Source organism: Cupressus sempervirens, chromosome 2 (assembly GCF_028749045.1).
Source record: "Cupressus sempervirens isolate cs-2001-9-10 chromosome 2, ASM2874904v1, whole genome shotgun sequence".
In the NCBI taxonomy this organism is placed as follows: domain Eukaryota; kingdom Viridiplantae; phylum Streptophyta; class Pinopsida; order Cupressales; family Cupressaceae; genus Cupressus; species Cupressus sempervirens.
The window spans coordinates 483,780,034-483,794,260 of record NC_143119.1 but is presented as its reverse complement, the minus strand read 5'-3'; positions in this window follow the sequence as shown (position 1 = coordinate 483,794,260).

The window sequence follows — 14,227 nt, the reverse complement described above, 5'->3', positions numbered from 1 at the left end:
GGTCCTTAAATGAACTAATGACTTTTGAAGATAAGGCACTTAATAAACATAATTTAGGAACCTTAGCGATGGAAGTCTAAGTTATTTTTGACTATCCTTGAAGGGTTTATTGAGATAAGGATTCATATAGAGAGTGTAAAAGGTGAGTGTTGTTTAAAAATTAGGTCATAATGTTCTCGTATAAAGATTGTAAAACCATGATTAGTATGAGAAAGCGATGGTACAAGTGTCATGAATGAGTTATGAAAAATAAAATTAACCTAATCTATTAATAAATAAACCTTAGAAAAAGTAAAAATGACTAATTATCATATCACGTATGTAGTCATTTATTTGGTAATTTATGTAGTTGTTTGTGTTTAAGTGACTAATTATCCAATCACTTATTTAGTCATTTATCTAGTAATTTATTTACTCATTTCTATTTGGTTGATCTTGTGATTTTACCCAATGACCAAATTAATCACATATTTAGTCACCTATTCCTATAAATTGTAAATAATAGTGAAATGTGATTAGTTTTAGTCACATGACTAAAAATTTTGGTGGTGTGACTAAAAGTTTTAGTCACATATTTTCCAAAATGTAATATTGTTTGTCACCATAATATGTTTTCATTCCAATAGGTCCACAAAGGTTAGTGTGAACTAACTCTAATATATCATTAGATGAATAGGTCTTGCTCTTGAAATTGGACTATTTTATTTTACCCAATTGGCATTGCTTACACATTACATTATCAGGTCTCTTCAATCTGGGCAATCCTCTTACTCTTTTCATCTTACTAATGCTTACCAAATTATAAAATTTCACATGACATAGCCTCTTATGACATAACCAAATCTCTTCATATTGTGCAAACAAGCATGTCTCGTTAGAGATCTAGGTAGAACAAGTTACCTCTTGGTTTTTCTCCACTTCCAATAAGCTCTCAAGACCCATTACTTGGATTTCTTGTGTTGAAACTCAACTCTATAACTTTAATTTTTCAATAACACTCAATAAATTGTAATTCAATCCTTCAACCTAATAAGCACTATCACGCCTAATCTTATCAGTCAATCTTATTGATCCTTTACCTTTCATAAGACATGGTGCATCATTATCAAACTTAACATAGCTTCCTTTATAATGTTCTAGAGTTTCAAACTTAATTTTAGCACCAATAATGTGATGTGAGAAACCACTATCAATTATTCATCTATCACCTTTAATCACATATGAAATAAGTGTAGTTTTCTCATCTTCATCAATATAAACAACTTCATCATGACTATCATAATCACTATCAATTTCTTCTATACCAATGTAACAAGATTTATTACATTTTCCCTTATAGAATTTTTATCATTTTTGTCTCTTTCATCTCTTCTTCCTTTGTACTTTTTGCCTTTCTTTTCATCCTTGTCATCCCTATTAGGACATCTTGTAGCAATATGGCCAACTTTATTACATGAAAAATAGATTATATGGAGTTTACCTTTGAATTTTCCTTTGTCTCTAGGTAGCCTTCTATCCATTAATTCTTTAAGATCCTCAAGATCATCATCAGATGATTCACTATTACTATCCTCATACTTTCCTTTCTTCTTCTTAGACTTATGTAGAACCATTTGTGAATTGGAAGCAAATTCAATAGTAGGGGTAGTAAAATTATCAATTTTTTATCATTCAAAAGTAGTAAGCCTCCTAATTAGACTATCCAAGGTTAGATCATTACTAGGAGTACATCTTGATTCTTTTATTGTTAGAAACTCTAATAGTGCAAATAGGAAGTAGGGTTCTTAGTACCTTGTTGATCATAGTTTCCTCACTAATTTTTCCTTCAGATCCTCTAACTGCATTCACCACTTCTTTTATTTGGCCAAAGTATTGTGCAATATTCTCACCTTCTTTCATAGTCATATCATCAAACTTGCCTCTCAAGCTTTCTAACTTAGCTCTTAGTACATATGTGTCTCCAACATGGATCTTTTCTAGTTTGTCCCACATTTTCTTTACAATAGTGCATTACGTTATATCATCAAATAATGAGTAACTTAGGGTAGATGAAAATCTCCAACATTGCATGATTTTGATCTTGTTTTTTCCTTTATATGTTGGGTTGTCATAGGTGTTGGTACTTCTATGTAGTTATGCTCCTGCAAGTAGTATATTGTTGAGTCTCCAATTCCAACAATGTGCAACTTTATCAAAAATTTCTATGTAGGAAAGTTATCCTCTTTTAACTTGGGTACCTCCTTCCTAAGAACCTTGATCTTTAGCTTTAATTCCCTTCAAACTTTTCTTACAAGCACCACAATCTCCAATATCAATTATTAGAATGATTTTAGAATAACTAAGAGCGGGGGGTGAATCAGTAATCTTGATGTCGAGATGTTTCAAATAAACTTTTAACCAATTTTAATAACTTAAATCTATTTATTAGTCCACTCAGTCTCCATATCAACTTAATAGTAACATAAACTTGCAGTTCACTATCGCAATAGTAGCCTACTTGTATAATGTAATACAATAAGCAATAAAACACATAAAATACCATTCAAACAATTATGGCATAAGGATTTAATGTGGAAAGCCAATTTGAGAAGAACCACAAGTAACATGCTACCAAATTGTCACTCTTCTAAAGTGAGCTCAGTTAGGAGCAAACCCTATTAAAGGTTACAATACACACTGTTAGGTGTGATTGTGTTAAAGGTTTTAATCACCCTGTTAGGGGTATCCTTGTTAGAGGTCTTAAGAACATCCCATTAGAATATCACCTTGACTAAAGGATTTATAAATTATTGTTAGGTCAACCTTAATTAAAGGATTTTAACCAATATAATGGTTAGAAAGTAACAACACATTGATCTGATAAATACAACTCACTTTGCAAATACAGATCGCAATGTAGCTCATCTGTAGATCCACTGAATGGCATACATTAATATCTCCATCACTAATTTTCTTGGAAACCCTTCAATCAATCACACTTCACCTCCACTCAAGTCTTCATAGTCTTCTACTCAATTTCACTAATCAACATAATACACAACTATTTACCTCTCTAGGTTATCCTTATGCCTATTTAAATAGGTAGCATTGATCTTTTATCATTTAAACATCACCATTGATCTTAGGTTTAGGTCAAATTCATTGAATCCTCCATCATTTTGTTTCCTCCTTCTCCTTATAGATACTTCTCAAAAATTCTCTATGAATCCATGCCTAGGAATTCTCACACATGTTTTATCATGCATTAAATGCTCCATATCATCACTACTTATCCTTCACGTACGTTTACCAATCCAAAAATTCAACCAGGTTGGCTGGGAATTTGAATTCATTAACAAAATATAAAATGATATCACTCAATCAATATTGTGTTCCTCTCAGTCATCACTAAATAACTCAATCAATACTAACTATTTTTCTCGATGTACTCTATCTTTTTCTGACACTTGGTAGACACTATATTTTCTTAGCTTCTACTATCACTTGGTTGACACTAGCACAACTCAGATTCAACTATAAGTTCCTTAATCTTCTACTCTAATGCTCAGTTTAGCCTATGCATTTGGTCTTCCATTGATCATCTCTACTAGACTTCAACTAGATTGTCTTATCCACTTAGTATAATAATTAAACAACACATTATCTTGTCAATGTGCTAACTAATCAGCTATTTGTTGTAGGTCCACATAACTCATCCCTTCCACTAGGTCTTCTTATTATCTCTTCTTTTCAAAACCTCTTTATCAATTGAATGATATGGCACTCTAATTAGGTAGCAATTATATGACCAATAAGGTTTGACATTAATGACAACATAAAATTTGTTGCAATTATGGTTTCCAATAGTGAGGTCAAGGTTTCTAATTCTCTCAAAGAGAGAAGAACATACTTTCCTACTTGTTATCAAGAGACTAATGAGATTTTATAAACAAGGCCTAATAAGACTATGTGCCTAGAAAAAGACTAATGCAAACACAATATTTACTTGAGCCTCTAAGGAAACTTACAAAACAAATTGTATTGGTAGCATTTTCTTTTTTTAAGTCTTTGACAAGAAAACCTACAAGTTAGGACATATAATCTCAAAAACAAAGCAACAAGCCTACAAAACCATTTGATTAGGTGATGATTAGCTACTGTGAAAACTAGAAAGATGAAAATGATGAGATAGAATAAAAAATATGTTGTTAGTCTTTGGTGATAAAATTGAATCACTTTAAACAAGGTTGTAGGCCTCCATTTTATGGGGTCACAAAGTCATAATATGTGTGTGAGGGAAAGGGGGAATTTTTTAATATGATTTCACTTATGATCCAAATTAGATTAGTTAGGACCCAAAGGAATAAGGGAGCTAATATTGAATTCAAGTTATAAATATGAATACAATACAATGAAATGCACTCTTTGGCCCTTGATAGGATAATGTAAATGTGAAATTGAAATAATTGCTTAAATAATATAAGTCTAGATGATATGTAAAGACAATTATGGCAATTAAGATATAAATATAGGGTAAAGATATGAAAGGAAATAAAATATAAATGACTCACCTTGAAATGTGCAGAGGAAGATGTATTTTCACTTCAAATCTCATAGATCTGAAGTATATCTGAATATTTGTCTATGGATCTCAGAAGAAAATGACAAAAGGAACAAAACCCAAAAATATCCCTAGAATCTGAGACTGAAGGACTAGTTTGACTAGGGAAGATGTCTTACAAGTAGGTGGATGTAGTCCAATGATCTACAACTAATGACTGTAGAAATCTTGTGAACAATAGGCTCTAGATTTGTAATCAATTTTGCTCCCAACCTACAAATCAATGTAGAAAAGAAAGGTTTTGGGGTTGGGGTTTGATCGACGAGGGCTTTCCTTAGTCAAGCCATAGGTTAAGAAATTAACTATAATTGAGAAATGTAAATTTAAATGACTGAAAGACAAGATAATTGTTAGGATTCATCTTTCTTGTATGTATGTAAATGAATTGTAAATCTTGAATTAGGAATGTAGGGTATCTCTATTCTTTGCAAATGGATCTACCATAATCCCATCATGGTGCAATGGATATAAAATTTCACCAATGAAGAAGATGATGAATGCTTCAATGTAGATATCCTCCCTTGATGGCCAATAATAAACTAGATCATGAAGAGAAAATGCTTACAAAGGATCTTTCAATGCTAGATAGAAATATCCTTGCTTAAATGCTTGAAAAACTTGAATATTTGAACCCTTGAATGCAAAAGGAAGATATCATCACTTGAGAGCAAGATCTTGAGTGCATGAATGAGATGAGATGAAAGATATCTAAAAATGATGCCTCCAAGTCTCCTTATATATGAGTTTTGGACAAGAAAAAAACATAGTCTAAATGGATAATAGTAACAAAAAAATTAAACCCCCAAGGCATTTCAAGCCTCAAGCTTCTCAACTATCAGGGACTAGGTCAACTTGAGTTGACTTGGTTCTAGAGGTCTAGTCTCAAGTGCCACAAAAAGTAGGGGTAGGTACCAGAAAGATAAGGGTGGAAAGAGGAGTTGAGCTATCATTTTGCATGATGTTGAATGAAAAGGATCCTTTCAAACCCTTCTCTTGAAAAGTTAATCAAGGAGCAACTCCAAGGTTTTGGGTAGTCTTTCAACCTACTGGGTTTTCTTAATTGAAGATAAATGTGTATGTTCATGAGGAGGCCTTTTTAAGTTCAAACCAATGTCAAATAAATATATTGTTGTTTGAAAAGTGTAACCACAAAAGAGATATATCTTTGTATTTCCTTGTTTTATAATGAATGCAATCTACTGATGCAACTATATGAGTTCCTATTTTAACAAAGTGCTAGAAAAGAAAATAATGAAAATAAGGTAACAAGAGATTAAAGAAAATAACTTGAAAGGGAAATTCCTAAGTAACATAAACAAAGGTAACAAAATGTCTGCAAATTAAATTATCAAAAGGGATCAGGTAGGAAACCAATGAAATTAGGAGCAACACTTTCCTCAACCCAATTGATGTAATCATTGATGGGAACTCAATATAAACCAAAATATGTTTCACATCTCATCAAATCGCACAACCATGGAAATTGCACTTATGCAAGAAAAGATACTATACAAGAACAAAGATGATCCTTTCTCCAATTTGTTACATCAGCAAAATTCATTAACATAGGGAAAACACCAGAACTAAAAAGTCACACAATCATAAAAACATAATGAAATGATTGGCTCCATTATTATTCATGAACATGCATTCACAAAAATAACACACTCTGGCAAGAAAAACTACACTCAAAATGAGAGCACCAATACTAGATATTATTGTATCAAAATAATAGCCTGGTGTACATATTACATCCATGTATCTATAAGAAATCATCTCCTCCCTTTGTGTTAGGAGTGAGAGCCCTTAAAATGCAAACTCATGCTAAAAACTAATTTAAAAAATCTAATTACATACAAACTGACTCTCTAAATGGTTCTAAGTAGGTCTCCACCCTTGTTCGTATCAATTGATTGGTGCATGAGCCTTTACATGACTTAAAAGAATAAGAAGATAAGAAGAAGGAAGCTGTGAGATTATTAGAAAGTCTTTAGAAGCTCTAAAAATAGAAGCTCAGCCTTCTCTAGGCATTTCTGAGAATTGAACTATCATCAAAATACATTTTTGATTCATGGAATGCTCTAAATTGGCAATTGGTAGTTAATTGTCAGTGCACTACTTATTCTTCAAAATTGTTAGTGCATCTCTATGAAAAGTGCACATGTGCACCTTGGTGACATGTTCCAAAATCTCCAAAAATTTTGAAGTGTCAAAAATGAATTTCTAGCACCTGGATTTGCTTCCCCTTTAGACTAAAATGATGTATGGATGTTTATTCTTGAATTTCTCTATCATCTTAGCTACTTGAATAGCTTTTGATAAGTCCAAATCCTCATTATTATTCTTTACTACTTGTTGATAATTAATGACTTCTATATGAGTCTCTACAAAAACCTCAAGTTTGGTGTCTAGTTCCAATAGTGCTTCTTCAATCTTGAATACTTATCTTATGTCATCATCAGATATAGCCTCTTCAAATCTCCCTCTAAACTATTGGACTACTTATTGCACCATAAAAATATTGATTTTTGACTCATCTTCAAAAATCTCAAGGCTAACAAGGTTATAGTACCTCTATACTTCCAAAAATTTCTCTTGAGCTTTGTCCTTAGTCTATTGAATTTCCTCATGCAACCCCTCCACTACCTTATTACATGTCGATATGTTTTGTATCAAATCATCAAGCTTATCAAGCTCCTCTATTACATATATGTCCATAAGTATTTGATACCTCTGACCCTTTATTGATTTCAATGCTTGTAAGTCCTTGGCCCAAGTATGTACTTCATCCATTATCCCAAAATCTTGGTTCACTATAGAAACCATATTTTTGGCACTTGATTGGATGTGGTGCAATGGGTTCAAATTATGCTATATTATCTACACCCCTTTCTCTTCAATTGTTATGTCATTGTTAACATGCCTCCAAAAATGGGTCTAACTGTGTTCCTACTCCTTTTCTTCCTAGTACCACTACAAGAGAGATCTCTAGATTTCCCATGTCAATAGGCCCACTACTTAATTTAGGTATCCTTTGAGTAGATCATTCTACTTGTGTAGTTTTATTAGTTCTGACTTGTCTTGATTCATGTGTCAGAACACCTCTTTCATGCCTGTAGTGACCATCACTTTGCTTGTGTCCATCACGGGCCTTCCCAACATAACCTCCTTGATTTGGTAATCTTTAGGAGTTAGATCATTGGTGTTATACTAAGGATGAATGGAAATATGTGTGAGAAGATCATGATCTTGGTTCTTCATTATGAAAGCTGGTGTTCCTGCATCACTATTAGGTGGCTCAGGTCTCTTCACCACTTTAATTAATTCCTTCATTCCTTCCTCTACTGTCAACTCCAGCTACCTCTTTTATCAAAACATAACCTCTCTCTTTAGCCATGATGGTGTGGTGTCCATAGGTGACATATACTGGGTTGAAGAGGGTGTTTCTACAGCAATCTCCTTTCCCTTATCAATTCTCTTTGGAGTCTTCTCGCATTGAGAAAGATCTTCAAAAGAAGACTTTGTGTTTTGTTGGGTTGAAGATCTAGCATCTGTATATGGGGGAGTGTGATGAGTTTCTTGTATTTTTCCCTCCTCAGATACTTCATCAAGATGAAGCTATTGATATTCACCCTCCTTTGTTCATTGAATTTTAGGCTCTACTTCTTTTGTTGGAGGAGGTGGAGCTACTAACCCTTTGTCCAAAATGGAAACCACATCCTATGGTGGTGGTGACAGAATGCCTAGAGGTCCTTGAAAAAGAGGAGGAAATTAACTCCAACCCTCTCCTAAAGGTTGACTCATGGGATTATCTCTAATTTTATCACCTACCATCTCATTTCCCACTAGCATTAAGTCAAAGTTTAAGAGGTCAAAGACATCAGTTCCTTTACTCTCCATCTCTTCTATCCACTTTTGTTGTTCATCTTCAAAAGTTGGTACTTGGATAGGATCACTTATAGTGGATGGAGGTGTATGTGTAGAGATTCTTCTTCTTTCTTCCTCTGCATCTTTGGCTAAGTAGGTTTTATGGCTTAAAGGGACAAGCTCTATTTATTCCCCTTCTTCTTCTTCTTCCTTAGCCTTTGGAATAGTTTCTAGAACCTCTAGGGAGGGAGTCTTCTTTTTCTTCAATCTCCTCCTCTGAACACCCACCACACTTGTTTCCATCCTAGCTTTCTTTGGCCCTAAACAAGAGGATTCTTCCTCTATAGTTGTTAGTGGTAGCACCATGTATTCCTTAGTTTTTCCTCCTTTTGTAGTTCTAGTTGTGCCTACTCTAAAGGTTATTATATAGGATCTACTTGAGGCTCAACTTGCTCATCTTTTTTAGGTTGTGCTTGATTTTGTTGAGTTATTTACGTTTGAGCCTCAACCATTTATTTCTTTACCCTAGGAGGTGTCATCTTCCTTTTCTTTCCTTTTTCAGCCTCGAAGTACTCAACCTATCACTCATGTTCATGAACATTTCTAGCCTTACTAGGGATTGAGCAAGATAAGTTGGTACAGTACATTTTCACCTTTACATTTGATAGGTCTAGTCATGGCTTATAGAGTGTTTCCAACTTCTAGTCTATCCCTTTTAAGTTTATAGTTGTTGGAATTCATTTATTTTCTTGTTGAGATAGCCCCTAGGTGACTTACATCTCATCAATTTTCTAAAACTCCTACTTTGTGTCTTTTCTGGGTTTCCCTTGCTTCACTTTTTCTTATTTATCCATGAGGGATTCTTGTCATTCCAATGCATTTGGGGCTTAGGTGATTTAGGATTAGTTAGGATTTGGTTTGAGTTTCTTCCTGATTAGAAATGAGTCCTTATTTTCATGACATTTCTCTTGCTCCAGCATTCTCATTTCCTTCAGATTTTGAATCATCTAGCTAGCTATCCACCTTGGCAAAACTCATTGAGAAGGAACTCAAAGATTAGAGTCATGATAGTAATCATAGATATACACCTTCTTGACTTATGATGAGAAGTTCTAGAAGAGTGAAAGTCACAACTAAGAAAGTCTCAAGTTAGAGTTTTGAGGTCCAAATCCATTTCTTTTCAAAGAAACAGGTCTGCATTTTTTTTGTTACTCACCCGATGGAAATGAAACCATTTGGTTTTATTTTCGAAGCCAACAAGGCTTGTACTCCATTCAAAGATTTTATGCATCAATGGGACCCAGGCATGATGTTGAAAAATAATAAATCCAAACTCATGATGGCAAACCCATGCTCAAAATTTCATCTCAAGGATATACAAGGTAACTAACCAAAACAAGGGAAAATGCTTTAAAGTGGCTCTTCCTCTAGAAAGAATTAGTCTCAGAGGTTTTTTCCATCCTCCAAAAAGATAAATGCTACTTCTCTAAAAGACTAGAAAAATAAAGAACAATGTAAGTATAGTATGAGAATATTCTGCAAAAATGCCAAAAATATGCTTCCGATTAAGTTTGTTGTAAAGGTGCATTTCGGATATAAAGGAGATCAAGTGTTCAAATACTCAATCTAGAGAATAAGAAAATCAAGTTCCCAAGGTATAGAAGGATTATTTCTTGCACTACAATCCTAAATCAAAGGAAAGATAAGTTTATGGAAAGATGGATCTACACTTTCTCCTCCATATATAAAGACTTATTGTGTGAACCCTTGTTCCAGATTTTGAAGTAAATAAGGGACTTTCCACTAAATAGAAATCCCTTGGTTGAGTAAGTGGCTTTTCATGCTACTATATCATTTCAAAGGGAGTAATATGGTTTTTTGGGTTCATGGATCCTTACATGCATAGAAACAAAAAGTTTTTAAATAGTGGTTAATTATCAAATTTATTGCAAATCCTACAATTATGATCATTGGTCGTATTTAATTTTGTTCATATCATTCCAACATTTATATTTATGTATATATTTGATCAAATCTGTCTTAAACTTGCTTCCTCATTATTTTAATGACTATTTATTGAGTAGATTCTCCCCCCCCCCCCCTTCTTTTAAATTATAAGCAAATGGCAATCAGAGTAGTAGGTTACGATTGACTTGTAGGGTTTGAAAGTAAATTCAAGGATCTCTCTAATACTTCATTCAAATTCTATGATTTAGGTGATCTCCACAAGAGGCTTCTCTCAACCCATCCATCCAATTACCTAGAAGTTGAAGAAAATAAAATTGGTGGAAGTCGCTAGATTTCTCATGGCTATGCAGGCTCCAGAAATATTAAGAGAGTGTATCGAGAGATATAATCTAGAAACAAAGAAAGTCCTACTTCCTGATCATTCTATTTGTATCTCAATAAATAAGGCCTTGATGCAATCTACATTCAACATGCTAGTAAAGGAAGAATACTATGACATCAATTTTGGGTCCTTTGCATCTATGTTCAATGAAAAGAAGGCTTTGAGAAGAGAGGATATGTAGAGAACTTGGTTCCAAATACCTCGTTCCAAGAAGAGTAAAATGTCAAAAACTCTTTTTAGAACCAATTTGAAAAGAGAAATCATCAACATCCTAGCACTACTACTAAGATTGAAAGGAAAGGAAAAAATTATGGACTTTATCAAGCATCACTTCTTCTTGGTGCAAGCCATATGTGTTGAAGGACTGCTGATCAACTGGCCTAGAATCATATTTGATGAGATTTCCTCATGGTTAAATTCAGCTAAAGAATTCAAGAAATTCTATATGTCCTCATATTTAATATATGTCTTAGCCATGCATCACCTATGGTTGGGTCTTCCTAGCATCAAAGACTATGATGAGAATATGAGGGTGTATGAGTTCCACCCCCACCTTCAGCTACAAAGGAGCTTTGAGGAGTACATAAAAGTGAATGATGCCTTCACTATGAGATTGCATTAGGAATTCCAAGGCTACCCCAACAAAAAATTTCACTAGAAGCTATTTTAGCTATAGCCTAGTTCGAATGCTCTTTCATCCAATTCCTATGCTTCTCCTATTTACGAATTGATGTTTTTGATGGGTTTTGAAAAAGGCGCCCTAAGGACCGTGTGGACAAGGTTGTTCTTGTTGAATTATGTTGAAAAATAGTAGAAGTGAACACATTATATTCTAATGTAAATAAAGTAGCTAGAATTTCCTTCCTAATAGAAGTTGGACCCTATTCTCGTGCTTCTAGATCTGATGCTCAGAATCTAGTTAAAATTTTTGAGAGAAAGATAAAACTAGTTGATTATGGGCTACTTACGCCTCAATATGACTTGATAAATTTCATGAGAGATCATTTGAAGCTGGGATATGCTCATAGACATGTTTTAGACATTAAAGATATTGGGTTGGATATCATGATGAATACCAAACGAGGGAGAGGTAATGGTCTATGCTAACAATTAATGAAATTAAGTTGTCTAATGACTCTGTTGATGTTTCTAATATTGCAAATGATGGCTCCTATATGAATTCATTTTCCTTTGAGCAAATTAAGGGAACTCCCATTGTGTTAAGCCTTCCTGAAGGTCCTATTATCAATACAATGGTGGTCCTAATGCATGGGATCATCAAAAGGAAAGATAAATGGGTGGAGTGGACAAGGGTGAGAAAGAAAAGAATGGGAAGTATAGGCTCTACTAGTGGAGTAGCTTTTGGAACTTCTTAGTCAACTACAGCTATCTCCACTACTACTACCACTTCAACATCAGCAAGCCTAGTCTAGTCCATTGGTCAAGGCAACCGTCAAAGAAAAATGTCCAGATTACCATTACTTGTATAGGAGGATCTCTCCTAAACAAAAGAAAATTTGGGGATAAGGGGAAGGATAAAGAGTAGGAGCAAGAGAAATCAATGGTCATGCCTTTCTCCCCTATCCAAGTGATCAATATTGATGGTGACACCAATCCCATGGATGGTCAAGAGCAAGATGCATCCTAGCATGATGATACCTTGGACCTTGTAGATACCAAAGTGACTTATTTCCCCACTATCACTTAGAGCAAGGAGACAACTCCCATTGGTAAGGAAGCTCTTCGATCCTATAGCCCTTTAGTCAAAAATTAATGTCCTCTTAATGGAGTCATGGTCAGAAGATACCATTGATAAGAAAAAGTGAAGATATGAGAAACCTGCCCCATCCAAGGACCTCATCATGCAAGATGCTTCTTCTTACCCACAATCAAAGAAGATGGAGAAGAAAAATTTTGTAGCAGTATTGGCCACTAATCCCTCTACTAGTCATATGTTGACGAAGACAACAGAACCTCAAAAAGAGGGCAAGTTCTATGAGCTCACTATCATGACTTTTAGATCAAAATGATCGACATCAGTATTCTCGTGCATAATTCCATGGTTAATATATGGGAATCAACCAATGAAAATATAGAGGATAGACTAGAAGAATTAAGGGTAGGGAAAGAGGTACTCAAAGCATCAAAATAGAACTAATGGCCTACATTAGAGCTACACTTGGGAGCACTAGTTCTACTAGTACAGTTGATCCAAGTGCATAAGAGAACAAGAACTTTCTTATATAGCTACAATACGAAAGGCAATTCAGTCAAATTGACCACTCGTGGATTGATCAAATAAAGGCCCAAGGTCCCCCTCTCATTGAGAATTTTGGAAATTTGTTGTTAGATACTAACAAGTTGAGGGAAGCAGTTTCTAGTCATGAAACTACCATAAACAAAGCATCAAATAGACTGATGAGGCAATTGGCGTTGTTGCAAGAGGTGATCGATATGAAGACTAATATTGCCATGACCCATAGGATCCTCAAGATAGGTCAAGAATCATTGTTTCATTGCAAGAATTCATTGGATTTCATAGTGGAAGACTCTTTAAGATCAAAAAATAAGCTTAAGGATGTGCATGATTTAGTGTTGAAGGTCATTGAAAAGATTTTTGAATACTTAAAGGTGTTGCATATGGAATCATATGTATCTGGTAACAAAGCCAATTGGTGGGAATCGAGTGAATGAAAGCCAAATTCCTGGCATTTGTCAATGAGGCCACTGATGCAACTAACTTTTAGGTGTCAAATTGGAGCTTTCATCAATAGATTCCATTTTAAGACAAGCATAAAAAAAGTTCCTATCAAAGGTTGCCAGAGTGGAAGAGCTAACAGAGATGCATGACTATTGGATGATTCGAATTGATAACATCATAATCCCAAGTTTCAACAAACTAGACAAAGTAATAGATGCAATGAAAGCATATATAGCTAAGGCTGTGACCCCAAAGAGAGTTTGATGCTTTGATATTCTCTCAGACAATTGTCACTCTCTCTCTTCTTTTCTCAAATTCTCTTTTGTAACCATTTTTGGCAGTGGGCTTAAACTTTGTAATGGACGATGACCACTCAAGTCCTATTTTTAGCTTTCTTCATTCAAAGATTATCTACAATGTAATCATCAAATGTAAATGGCTCTTCTGGAGAGGCCTATATATGTAACTTTTTGTGAAATTAATAAGGTCAAAAAATTATTTTGTGGGAAAACCCCTGTCACTAGGACTATTGTGTGTGACTCTAATTCTACATTTTAATCTTGTTGTTCATTTTGTTGTTGTATAGAACTTGGGATGAATGTGTTATAAATGAAAACTAAAATATTGCAAATAAACTTGGATTTATTTCTTTCATTCAATGGATTGTAAGCTTTACTTTCCTCAATATAAGTATAACTTTATCACCATG